We start from the raw sequence: 12,905 nt of genomic DNA on the forward strand, positions 1-12,905 counted from the left end.
AAAGATGAGCATTGTCCTTGTTTGAAAAGAGATCCAGAATGGGTTTCACAAACTCTCGGCATATCTCTCAAAACAACGACCTGGATAACGTCAACTCCAGCAAATTTGGAAACCTCCAGCTGTCTGCCATCACATTGTCGGTGCCCTTGATGTGTACTGCCGACGTGTGCAACAGGTTGATCTCTGCCCAATAACCCAATTGTTCTGCTATTGCATTGAGGGATTTTGAATGCATGCTTCACTGTTGGTTAAAGTAAAAGACAGCTACCTTATTCTCTGTCTTTACTAGCACATTTTTTTGAGACAGATGATGATGGGAAAACTTCAAAGCCCTGTAGATTATCATCAACTGCATCTATTTCCATGACCTCCGACTCTCTAGGAAAGACCACTTGAACCAACAGGATCAGTCCAACACAGTAGCTCTCCAGCCAGGTTTGCTGGCATCTGTTGCGAGGATTCAGGAGCATCCAGGTATATTAGTGTCCACTTAGACCAGTGGTCTTCAAACTCTTTAATGCCGCATCCACGCAATGGGAAAAAAAAACATTGGTGCCTCCCCTCTGAATTGTCCACAATTCTTCTATTAAATTGACACTGTTTAAATATGTCTAGACCTATTTAAACATTGCAGTTAAGTTCTGTTACTGTTTTAAAAATGCAATCAAATACATGACCCCAAATATACTATTCTGGTCAGGCCTGCCCTACTAACCAATTGCAGCGTCATGTTCTGCTGAGTAAACTGATCTCGCGTCAGTGAGGAATGCACAGGCCGGGTGGTGCCCGGCGCACAAAAGCGCGCCTTCTTGTGTTGTACGTCTCTTCGCGCAAATGCAAACACAGATTTCCTGCACTGTGGTCGGCAGGAGAGACATGGGAAGGCGCAGTAGGGAAGGCTTGAGCAACGATCCGTTGGCTATGTTTTGTTGTTACTTTGTTGACATGAGCTCAAGTAATTTGAAGCAGAAGGAACGGCCAGACCTAAAAAAAACTCTCTTACCTCCAACGCCTTGTAAACTTAATGAGCAAGCAAGCCGATGCATTTTGGGTTTTGTTGTAAAAGAATAAAAATACTATCCATCCTTTCCTTTTTTTCCGGCAACAAGCGATGTTACAAAGATATCACAGCACACAGTGAGATTGAGTGAAAGAAGAGGCACTGAGGCTGGCGTGCAGCACTCCACAGCTCTTGTTATTGTATTCCAGACAGGGGGCGGAAGGAGAAAAGTATGAAGGAATTGCGATAGTAAGACCAACTCTTCAATCTATCTGCATTTCATGGAAAAAGGAGATTTGTAGTACTCATGGCCGGTTAGCTCAGTTGGTTAGAGCGTGCTGCTAATAACGCCAAGGTTGCGGGTTCGATCCCCGTACAGGCCAGGTTGCATTGTTTCTCTCAACTAAACTCTTTTTTTCTCATTTAATCAAGCTCTTATAAATCCATACACTCTGTTGCTCCAGTATACGTTCACTTTCCATTAGTCCTTCTTTTGCCACTGCTGACCAAAGCTCAAGCCGGCAGTGCCAGTAGAACAACACAAGTGCAAGGGATTGTCTCTCCAAGATGGAGACACTGCCTCAGACTATGTCTCGTGAGAGGTGGAGGGAGACCAAGAGCTGATTATTAGATACGTGGGGATAAGAGGAACATATTCAGGTGAACAGATTCTGGATAGTGATGCTATAGCTAGGATCGGCAACGTTACAGGGGAAAGGATAGGAAAATAATTAGGTGACAGAAGTATAGAAGTGGCTACAAGGGGGTGTGTCTCTTAAGAGGGACGAAAGATACACTGAAGGCGAAGGTGAAGTAAAAGAAGAAAGAAAGATCAAAGGAAGTCGACAGTGATTGAGAGAAAACTCACAAAGGCAAATTGAGCAAAAGACAAGGCCTGGGGAGTTAGACTACTTCAATGCAAATTTACGCCGCAGATGAGCATGACAACTGACCCTTGTACAGTGGTGCTGAAACAATTTTCAGTGTGGGGGTGCTGCCATCAAAGGGCTTCTGAAAATCCAGGAATCATACAAAGAACAAGTCCTGCGGAATGAGCCACGCACATTCAGAAAGAATGGTGATGCGTTGGTTACTTATTGATAATCTTCATTAGCCTTAGTCCATTGCGTCCTTGTGACAGTCATTACAAAGTAAGGTGATGTCACCTTCCGACAGGAAGAAAGAACAGGAAGATCCTTAAATGCTAGCCCCAGGGACCCAACCTGGGTGCCAAGCCCTTGCCAAAGGACTGATGGGAAGGTGGGCAGGCTGTAATGTTTGTGACAAAGACAAGATGGACTAAGGAGAATGCAGAGTTCAAAACATTGGTACTCAAATGCAAAACAGAAAAATTATTAAGCCCTAATGCTTGACAAATGTATGATCTGAGGACCAAGTAGCCACCCTAGGAATTTCCTAGATTGTTACTCACTGGAATTCAACCCAGGAGGTGGCCATTCCTCTCGTAGACCATCCCTGAACTGGAAGATATTCTAAAAAGCCTTGCAAAACCAGAAAAATTGACAACTTAATCCACCTACTCAGAGTCATAAAAGTCACCTTCTTGTCTTTTCCAGGCTGTCCAAAAGTCACAAACAAGGAGTCGGTTTTCCTGAACTGCAGAGGCCTGGTGACATAAATGAAAAGAGCTCTTTAAACATCAAGTGTATTCAGAAAATGTTCCTCCGGAGAGGAAGGAGAGGGAATGAAAGAAGGAAGAATTATTTCCTAAGATCTATCAAAAATAGACTTAACCTTTGCAGCAAAGGTAAGGCTAGGCCTTAAAGTTACGCCATCTTCCAAAGTATCAAATGAAGAGAGGACAGCATTTTAAGGCTCCCAGCTCACCAATTGTTCTCAGCAAGGTGATAGGAAATAGGAAAATAACTTTATAGGAAACAATCTTTATGTCTACAGTATCCAGATCCTCAAAGAGATAAAATTGCAAAGCCTATAAAAGAGTAGGAAGATTCTGAGTTGGAGAAAGGGATTTTTCAACTGGTCTTACAATTGACAAAAGATCAGAACAGTCTAAACACCAAAGACTGTAACATCGACGAAGGTACAGAAAAGTCCCTAAAAACCTTTATCGCAAAGCAATGAGCTTTCAGAGTGGAAAGAGATTCAAGTGAAACCCATTCAGAAGAAAATGCAAAATAGCAGACAAACTACAGGTAGGTGCCAAAAGATCATGAGCAGAACATCACGTCTCCAAAGACTTCCAGTTCTTTGAGTAAGACTTCGAAGTAGAAGGCCTGCTGGAGTGCTGAATTAACTCCACTAAGGAAAAGGAAAGACCCTTTGCTAGCAGTCCAGACTTCTCAACCTCCAAAGCGATAGAGTGAGTTGGAGCAAGAAGGTCAGGGACGACGTTCTGAGAGAGACACACTTGAGCAGTACCCAAGGAGGTAGAAGAGCCAGGGGTTCAGAAGAGGAAACCATGACATCTCTGGCCAATAAGGGCCCACAAGAATAAAGTTCCCTCCCCCTGCTGAGACTTGAAGAGAACCATCTGGATCAATAAAAAGTGGGGGAATGTATAAAGGAGACTTATCAGCCACTTTATCACCAATACGTCCACTACCTAGGCTCCTTGTTCCGGAAGCCTGGATCAGAATCGACAAAGATGAGCATTGTCCTTGTTTGAAAAGAGATCCAGAAAGGGTTTCACAAACTCTCGGCATATCTCTCAAAACAACGACCTGGATAACGTCAACTCCAGCAAATTTGGAAACCTCTAGCTGTCTGCCATCACATTCTCGGTGCCCTTGATGTGTACTGTCGACGTGTGCAACAGGTTGATCTCTGCCCAATAACCCAATTGTTCTGCTATTGCATTGAGGGATTTTGAATGCATGCTTCACTGTTGGTTAATGTAAAAGACAGCTACCTTATTCTCTGTCTTTACTAGCACATTTTTTTGAGACAGATGATGATGGGAAAACTTCAAAGCCTTGAAGATTACCATCAACTCCATCTATTTCCATGACCTCCGACTCTCTAGGAAAGACCACTTGAATCGACAGGATCAGTCCAACACAGTAGCTCTCCAGCCAGGTTTGCTGGCATCTGTTGCGATGAATTCAGGAGCATCCAGGTGTATTAGTGTCCACTTAGACCAGTGGTCTTCAAACTCTTTAATGCCGCATCCACCCAATGGGAAAAAAAACATTGGTGCCTCCCCTCTGAATTGTCCACAATTCTTCTATTAAATTGACACTGTTTAAATATGTCTAGACCTATTTAAACATTGCAGTTAAGTTCTGTTACTGTTTTAAAAATGCAATCAAATACATGACCCCAAATATACTATTCTGGTCAGGCCTGCCCTACTAACCAATTGCAGCGTCATGCTCTGCTGAGTAAACTGATCTCACGACAGTGAGGAATGCACAGGCCGGGTGGTGCCCGGCGCACGAAAGCGCGCCTTCTTGTGTTGTACGTCTCTTCGCGCAAATGCAAACTCAGATTTCCTGCACTGTGGTCGGCAGGAGAGACATGGGAAGGCGCAGTAGGGAAGGCTTGAGCAACGAACCGTTGGCTATGTTTTGTTGTTACTTTGTTGACATGAGCTCAAGTAATTTGAAGCAGAAGGAACGGCCAGACCTAAAAAAAACTCTCTTACCTCCAACGCCGAATAACCACTATAATTATAATATCTCAAAAGCAGCTGGCCTTGTAAACTTAATGAGCAAGCAAGCCGATGCATTTTGGGTTTTGTTGTAAAAGAATAAAAATACTATCCATCCTTTCCTTTTTTTCCGGCAACAAGCGATGTTACAAAGATATCACAGCACACAGTGAGATTGAGTGAAAGAAGAGGCACTGAGGCTGGCGTGCAGCACTCCACAGCTCTTGTTATTGTAATCCAGACAGGGGGCGGAAGGAGAAAAGTATGAAGGAAATGCGATAGTGAGACCAACTCTTCTATCTATCTGCATTACATGGAAAAAGGATATATTTAGTACTCCTGGCCGGTTAGCTCAGTTGGTTAGAGCGTGCTCCTAATAACGCCAAGGTCGCGGATTCGATCCCCGTACGGGCCAGGTTGCATTTTTTCTCTCAACTAAACTCTTTTTTTCTCATTTAATCAAGCTCTTATAAATCCATACACTCTGTTGCTCCAGTATAAGTTCACTTTCCATTAGTCCTTCTTTTGCCACTGCTGACCAAAGCTCAAGCCGGCAGCGCCAGTAGAACAACACAAGTGCAAGGGATTGTCTCTCCAAGATGGAGACACTGCCTCAGACTATGTCTCGTGAGAGGTGGATGGAGACCAAGAGCTGATTATTAGATGCGTGGGGATAAGAGGAACATAACTCAGGTGAACAGATTCTGGATAGTGATGCTATAGCTAGGATCAGCAACGTTACAGGGCAAAGGATAGGAAAATAATTAGGTGACAGAAGTATAGAAGTGGCTACAAGGGGGTGTGTCTCTTAAGAGGGCCGAAAGATACACTGAAGGCGAAGGTGAAGTGAAAGAAGAAAGAAAGATCAAAGGAAGTCGACAGTGATTGAGAGAAAACTCACAAAGGCAAATTGAGCAAAAGACAAGGCCTGGGGAGTTAGACTACTTCAATGCAAATTTACGCCGCAGATGAGCATGACAACTGACCCTTGTACAGTGGTGCTGAAACAATTTTCAGTGTGGGGGTGCTGCCATCAAAGGGCTTCTGAAAATCCAGGAATTATACAAAGAACAAGTCCTGCGGAATGAGCCACGCACATTCAGAAAGAGTGGTGATGCGTTGGTTACTTATTGGTAATCTTCATTAGCCTTAGTCCATTGCGTCCTTTTGACAGTCATTACAAAGTAAGGTTATGTCACCTTCCAACAGGAAGAAAGAACAGGAAGATCCTTAAATGCTAGCCCCATGCACCCAACCTGGGTGCCAAGCCCTTGCCAAAGGACTGATGGGAAGGTGGGCAGGATGTAATGTTTGTGACAAAGACAAGATGGACTAAGGGTAATGCAGAGTTCAAAACATTGGTACTCAAATGCAAAACAGAAAAATTATTAAGCCATAATGCTTGACAAATGTATGCTCTGAGGACCAAGTAACCACCCTAGGAATTTCCTAGATTGTTACTCACTGGAATTCAACCCAGGAGGTGGCCATTTCTCTCGTAGACCATCCATGAACTGGAAGATATTCTAAAAAGCCTTGCAAACCCAGAAAAATTGACAACTTAATCCACCTACTCAGAGTCATAAAAGTCACCTTCTTGTCTTTTCCAGGCTGTCCAAAAGTCACAAACAAGGAGTCGGTTTTCCTGAACTGCAGAGGCCTGGTGACATAAATGAAAAGAGCTCTTTAAACATCAAGTGTATTCAGCAAATGTTCCTCCGGAGAGGAAGGAGAGGGAATGAAAGAAGGAAGAATTATTTCCTAAGATCTATCAAAAATAGACTTAACCTTTGCAGCAAAGGTAAGGCTAGGCCTTAAAGTTACCCCATCTTCCAAAGTATCAAATGAAGAGAGGACAGCATTTTAAGGCTCCCAGCTCCCCAATTGTTCTCAGCAAGGTGATAGGAAATAGGAAAATAACTTTATAGGAAACAATCTTTATGTCTACAGTATCCAGATCCTCAAAGAGATAAAATTGCAAAGCCTATAAAAGAGTAGGAAGATTCTGAGTTGGAGAAAAGGGATTTTTCAACTGGTCTTACAATTGACAAAAGATCAGAACAGTCTAGACACCAAAGATTGTAACATCTTCGAAGGTACAGAAAAGTCCCTAAAAACCTTTATCGCAAAGCAATGAGCTTTCAGAGTGGAAAGAGATTGAAGTGAAACCCATTTGAAGAAAATGCAAAATAGCAGACAAACTACAGGTAGGTGCCAAAAGATCATGAGCAGAACATCACGTCTCAAAAGACTTCCAGTTCTTTGAGTAAGACTTCGAAGTAGAAGGCCTGCTGGAGTGCTGAATTAACTCCACTAAGGAAGAGGAAAGACCCTTTGCTAGCAGTCCAGACTTCTCAACCTCCAAAGCGATAGAGTGAGTTGGAGCAAGAAGGTCAGGGACGACATTCTGAGAGAGACACACTTGAGCAGTACCCAATGAGGTAGAAGAGCCAGGGTTCAGAAGAGGAAACCATGACATCTCTGGCCAATAAGGGCCCACAAGAATAAAGTTCCCTCGCCACTGCTGAGACTTGAAGAGAACCATCTGGATCAATAAAAAGTAGGGGAATGTATAAAGGAGACTTCTCAGCCACTTTATCACCAATACGTCCACTACCTAGGCTCCTTGTTCCGGAAGCCTGGATCAGAATCGACAAAGATGAGCATTGTCCTTGTTTGAAAAGAGATCCAGAAAGGGTTTACCAAACTCTCGGCATATCTCTCAAAACAACGACCTGGATAACGTCAACTCCAGCAAATTTGGAAACCTCCAGCTGTCTGCCATCACATTGTCGGTGCCCTTGATGTGTACTGCCGACGTGTGCAACAGGTTGATCTCTGCCCAATAACCCAGTTGTTCTCCTATTGCATTGAGGGATTTTGAATGCATGCTTCACTGTTGGTTAATGTAAAAGACAGCTACCTTATTCTCTGTCTTTACTAGCACATTTTTTTGAGACAGATGATGATGGGAAACTTCAAAGCCTTGAAGATTACCATCAACTCCATCTATTTGCATGACCTCCGACTCTCTAGGAAAGAGCACTTGAATCGACAGGATCAGTCCAACACAGTAGCTCTCCAGCCAGGTTTGCTGGCATCTGTTGCGAGGAATTCAGGAGCATCCAGGTGTATTAGTGTCCACTTAGACCAGTGGTCTTCAAACTCTTTAATGCCGCATCCACCCAATGGGAAAAAAAACATTGGTGCCTCCCCTCTGAATTGTCCACAATTCTTCTATTAAATTGACACTGTTTAAATATGTCTAGACCTATTTAAACATTGCAGTTAAGTTCTGTTACTGTTTTAAAAATGCTATCAAATACATGACCCCAATATACTATTCTGGTCAGGCCTGCCCTACTAACCAATTGCAGCGTCATGCTCTGCTGAGTAAACTGATCTCACGACAGTGAGGAATGCACAGGCCGGGTGGTGCCCGGCGCACGAAAGTGTGCCTTCTTGTGTTGTACGTCTCTTCGCGCAAATGCAAACTCAGATTTCCTGCACTGTGGTCGGCAGGAGAGACATGGGAAGGCGCAGTAGGGAAGGCTTGAGCAACGAACCGTTGGCTATGTTTTGTTGTTACTTTGTTGACATGAGCTCAAGTAATTTGAAGCAGAAGGAACGGCCAGACCTAAAAAAAACTCTCTTACCTCCAACGCCGAATAACCACTATAATTATAATATCTCAAAAGCAGCTGGCCTTGTAAACTTAATGAGCAAGCAAGCCGATGCATTTTGGGTTTTGTTGTAAAAGAATAAAAATACTATCCATCCTTTCCTTTTTTTCCGGCAACAAGCGATGTTACAAAGATATCACAGCACACAGTGAGATTGAGTGAAAGAAGAGGCACTGAGGCTGGCGTGCAGCACTCCACAGCTCTTGTTATTGTAATCCAGACAGGGGGCGGAAGGAGAAAAGTATGAAGGAAATGCGATAGTGAGACCAACTCTTCTATCTATCTGCATTACATGGAAAAAGGATATATTTAGTACTCCTGGCCGGTTAGCTCAGTTGGTTAGAGCATGGTGCTAATAACGCCAAGGTCGCGGGTTCGATCCCCGTACGGGCCAGTTTGCATTTTTTCTCTCAACTAAACTCTTTTTTTCTCATTTAATCAAGCTCTTATAAATCCATACACTCTGTTGCTCCAGTATAAGTTCACTTTCCATTAGTCCTTCTTTTGCCACTGCTGACCAAAGCTCAAGCCGGCAGCGCCAGTAGAACAACACAAGTGCAAGGGATTGTCTCTCCAAGATGGAGACACTGCCTCAGACTATGTCTCGTGAGAGGTGGATGGAGACCAAGAGCTGATTATTAGATGCGTGGGGATAAGAGGAACATAACTCAGGTGAACAGATTCTGGATAGTGATGCTATAGCTAGGATCAGCAACGTTACAGGGCAAAGGATAGGAAAATAATTAGGTGACAGAAGTATAGAAGTGGCTACAAGGGGGTGTGTCTCTTAAGAGGGCCGAAAGATACACTGAAGGCGAAGGTGAAGTGAAAGAAGAAAGAAAGATCAAAGGAAGTCGACAGTGATTGAGAGAAAACTCACAAAGGCAAATTGAGCAAAAGACAAGGCCTGGGGAGTTAGACTACTTCAATGCAAATTTACGCCGCAGATGAGCATGACAACTGACCCTTGTACAGTGGTGCTGAAACAATTTTCAGTGTGGGGGTGCTGCCATCAAAGGGCTTCTGAAAATCCAGGAATTATACAAAGAACAAGTCCTGCGGAATGAGCCACGCACATTCAGAAAGAGTGGTGATGCGTTGGTTACTTATTGGTAATCTTCATTAGCCTTAGTCCATTGCGTCCTTTTGACAGTCATTACAAAGTAAGGTTATGTCACCTTCCAACAGGAAGAAAGAACAGGAAGATCCTTAAATGCTAGCCCCATGCACCCAACCTGGGTGCCAAGCCCTTGCCAAAGGACTGATGGGAAGGTGGGCAGGATGTAATGTTTGTGACAAAGACAAGATGGACTAAGGGTAATGCAGAGTTCAAAACATTGGTACTCAAATGCAAAACAGAAAAATTATTAAGCCATAATGCTTGACAAATGTATGCTCTGAGGACCAAGTAGCCACCCTAGGAATTTCCTAGATTGTTACTCACTGGAATTCAACCCAGGAGGTGGCCATTCCTCTCGTAGACCATCCCTGAACTGGAAGATATTCTAAAAAGCCTTGCAAACCCAGAAAAATTGACAACTTAATCCACCTACTCAGAGTCATAAAAGTCACCTTCTTGTCTTTTCCAGGCTGTCCAAAAGTCACAAACAAGGAGTCGGTTTTCCTGAACTGCAGAGGCCTGGTGACATAAATGAAAAGAGCTCTTTAAACATCAAGTGTATTCAGCAAATGTTCCTCCGGAGAGGAAGGAGAGGGAATGAAAGAAGGAAGAATTATTTCCTAAGATCTATCAAAAATAGACTTAACCTTTGCAGCAAAGGTAAGGCTAGGCCTTAAAGTTACCCCATCTTCCAAAGTATCAAATGAAGAGAGGACAGCATTTTAAGGCTCCCAGCTCCCCAATTGTTCTCAGCAAGGTGATAGGAAATAGGAAAATAACTTTATAGGAAACAATCTTTATGTCTACAGTATCCAGATCCTCAAAGAGATAAAATTGCAAAGCCTATAAAAGAGTAGGAAGATTCTGAGTTGGAGAAAAGGGATTTTTCAACTGGTCTTACAATTGACAAAAGATCAGAACAGTCTAGACACCAAAGATTGTAACATCTTCGAAGGTACAGAAAAGTCCCTAAAAACCTTTATCGCAAAGCAATGAGCTTTCAGAGTGGAAAGAGATTGAAGTGAAACCCATTTGAAGAAAATGCAAAATAGCAGACAAACTACAGGTAGGTGCCAAAAGATCATGAGCAGAACATCACGTCTCAAAAGACTTCCAGTTCTTTGAGTAAGACTTCGAAGTAGAAGGCCTGCTGGAGTGCTGAATTAACTCCACTAAGGAAGAGGAAAGACCCTTTGCTAGCAGTCCAGACTTCTCAACCTCCAAAGCGATAGAGTGAGTTGGAGCAAGAAGGTCAGGGACGACATTCTGAGAGAGACACACTTGAGCAGTACCCAATGAGGTAGAAGAGCCAGGGTTCAGAAGAGGAACCATGACATCTCTGGCCAATAAGGGCCCACAAGAATAAAGTTCCCTCGCCGCTGCTGAGACTTGAAGAGAACCATCTGGATCAATAAAAAGTAGGGGAATGTATAAAGGAGACTTCTCAGCCACTTTATCACCAATACGTCCACTACCTAGGCTCCTTGTTCCGGAAGCCTGGATCAGAATCGACAAAGATGAGCATTGTCCTTGTTTGAAAAGAGATCCAGAAAGGGTTTACCAAACTCTCGGCATATCTCTCAAAACAACGACCTGGATAACGTCAACTCCAGCAAATTTGGAAACCTCCAGCTGTCTGCCATCACATTGTCAGTGCCCTTGATGTGTACTGCCGACGTGTGCAACAGGTTGATCTCTGCCCAATAACCCAATTGTTCTCCTATTGCATTGAGGGATTTTGAATGCATGCTTCACTGTTGGTTAATGTAAAAGACAGCTACCTTATTCTCTGTCTTTACTAGCACATTTTTTTGAGACAGATGATGATGGGAAAACTTCAAAGCCTTGAAGATTACCATCAACTCCATCTATTTGCATGACCTCCGACTCTCTAGGAAAGACCACTTGAATCGACAGGATCAGTCCAACACAGTAGCTCTCCAGCCAGGTTTGCTGGCATCTGTTGCGAGGAATTCAGGAGCATCCAGGTGTATTAGTGTCCACTTAGACCAGTGGTCTTCAAACTCTTTAATGCCGCATCCACCCAATGGGAAAAAAAACATTGGTGCCTCCCCTCTGAATTGTCCACAATTCTACTATTAAATTGACACTGTTTAAATATGTCTAGACCTATTTAAACATTGCAGTTAAGTTCTGTTACTGTTTTAAAAATGCTATCAAATACATGACCCCAAATATACTATTCTGGTCAGGCCTGCCCTACTAACCAATTGCAGCGTCATGCTCTGCTGAGTAAACTGATCTCACGACAGTGAGGAATGCACAGGCCGGGTGGTGCCCGGCGCACGAAAGTGTGCCTTCTTGTGTTGTACGTCTCTTCGCGCAAATGCAAACTCAGATTTCCTGCACTGTGGTCGGCAGGAGAGACATGGGAAGGCGCAGTAGGGAAGGCTTGAGCAACGAACCGTTGGCTATGTTTTGTTGTTACTTTGTTGACATGAGCTCAAGTAATTTGAAGCAGAAGGAACGGCCAGACCTAAAAAAAACTCTCTTACCTCCAACGCCGAATAACCACTATAATTATAATATCTCAAAAGCAGCTGGCCTTGTAAACTTAATGAGCAAGCAAGCCGATGCATTTTGGGTTTTGTTGTAAAAGAATAAAAATACTATCCATCCTTTCCTTTTTTTCCGGCAACAAGCGATGTTACAAAGATATCACAGCACACAGTGAGATTGAGTGAAAGAAGAGGCACTGAGGCTGGCGTGCAGCACTCCACAGCTCTTGTTATTGTAATCCAGACAGGGGGCGGAAGGAGAAAAGTATGAAGGAAATGCGATAGTGAGACCAACTCTTCTATCTATCTGCATTACATGGAAAAAGGATATATTTAGTACTCCTGGCCGGTTAGCTCAGTTGGTTAGAGCATGGTGCTAATAACGCCAAGGTCGCGGGTTCGATCCCCGTACGGGCCAGTTTGCATTTTTTCTCTCAACTAAACTCTTTTTTTCTCATTTAATCAAGCTCTTATAAATCCATACACTCTGTTGCTCCAGTATAAGTTCACTTTACATTAGTCCTTCTTTTGCCACTGCTGACCAAAGCTCAAGCCGGCAGCGCCAGTAGAACAACACAAGTGCAAGGGATTGTCTCTCCAAGATGGAGACACTGCCTCAGACTATGTCTCGTGAGAGGTGGATGGAGACCAAGAGCTGATTATTAGATGCGTGGGGATAAGAGGAACATAACTCAGGTGAACAGATTCTGGATAGTGATGCTATAGCTAGGATCAGCAACGTTACAGGGCAAAGGATAGGAAAATAATTAGGTGACAGAAGTATAGAAGTGGCTACAAGGGGGTGTGTCTCTTAAGAGGGCCGAAAGATACACTGAAGGCGAAGGTGAAGTGAAAGAAGAAAGAAAGATCAAAGGAAGTCGACAGTGATTGAGAGAAAACTCACAAAGGCAAATTGAGCAAAAGACAAGGCCTGGGGAGTTAGACTACTTCA

The 12,905-nt window shown here is 43.4% G+C and overlaps 3 non-coding genes across 3 annotated transcripts; all 3 read left to right on the forward strand.

Annotated features, from left to right (window-relative positions):
• Positions 1-1,309: 1,309 nt before the first annotated feature.
• On the forward strand, positions 1,310-1,383 carry TRNAI-AAU (transfer RNA isoleucine (anticodon AAU)). Its single transcript has one exon. It is a non-coding gene; the product is annotated as a tRNA-Ile (tRNA).
• A 7,251-nt stretch (positions 1,384-8,634) lies between these two features.
• On the forward strand, positions 8,635-8,708 carry TRNAI-AAU (transfer RNA isoleucine (anticodon AAU)). Its single transcript has one exon. It is a non-coding gene; the product is annotated as a tRNA-Ile (tRNA).
• Positions 8,709-12,297: 3,589 nt separating this feature from the next.
• On the forward strand, positions 12,298-12,371 carry TRNAI-AAU (transfer RNA isoleucine (anticodon AAU)). Its single transcript has one exon. It is a non-coding gene; the product is annotated as a tRNA-Ile (tRNA).
• The last annotated feature ends 534 nt before the right edge of the window (positions 12,372-12,905 follow it).

Source organism: Pleurodeles waltl, chromosome 12 (genome assembly GCF_031143425.1).
Source record: "Pleurodeles waltl isolate 20211129_DDA chromosome 12, aPleWal1.hap1.20221129, whole genome shotgun sequence".
Taxonomy (NCBI): Eukaryota; Metazoa; Chordata; class Amphibia; order Caudata; family Salamandridae; genus Pleurodeles; species Pleurodeles waltl.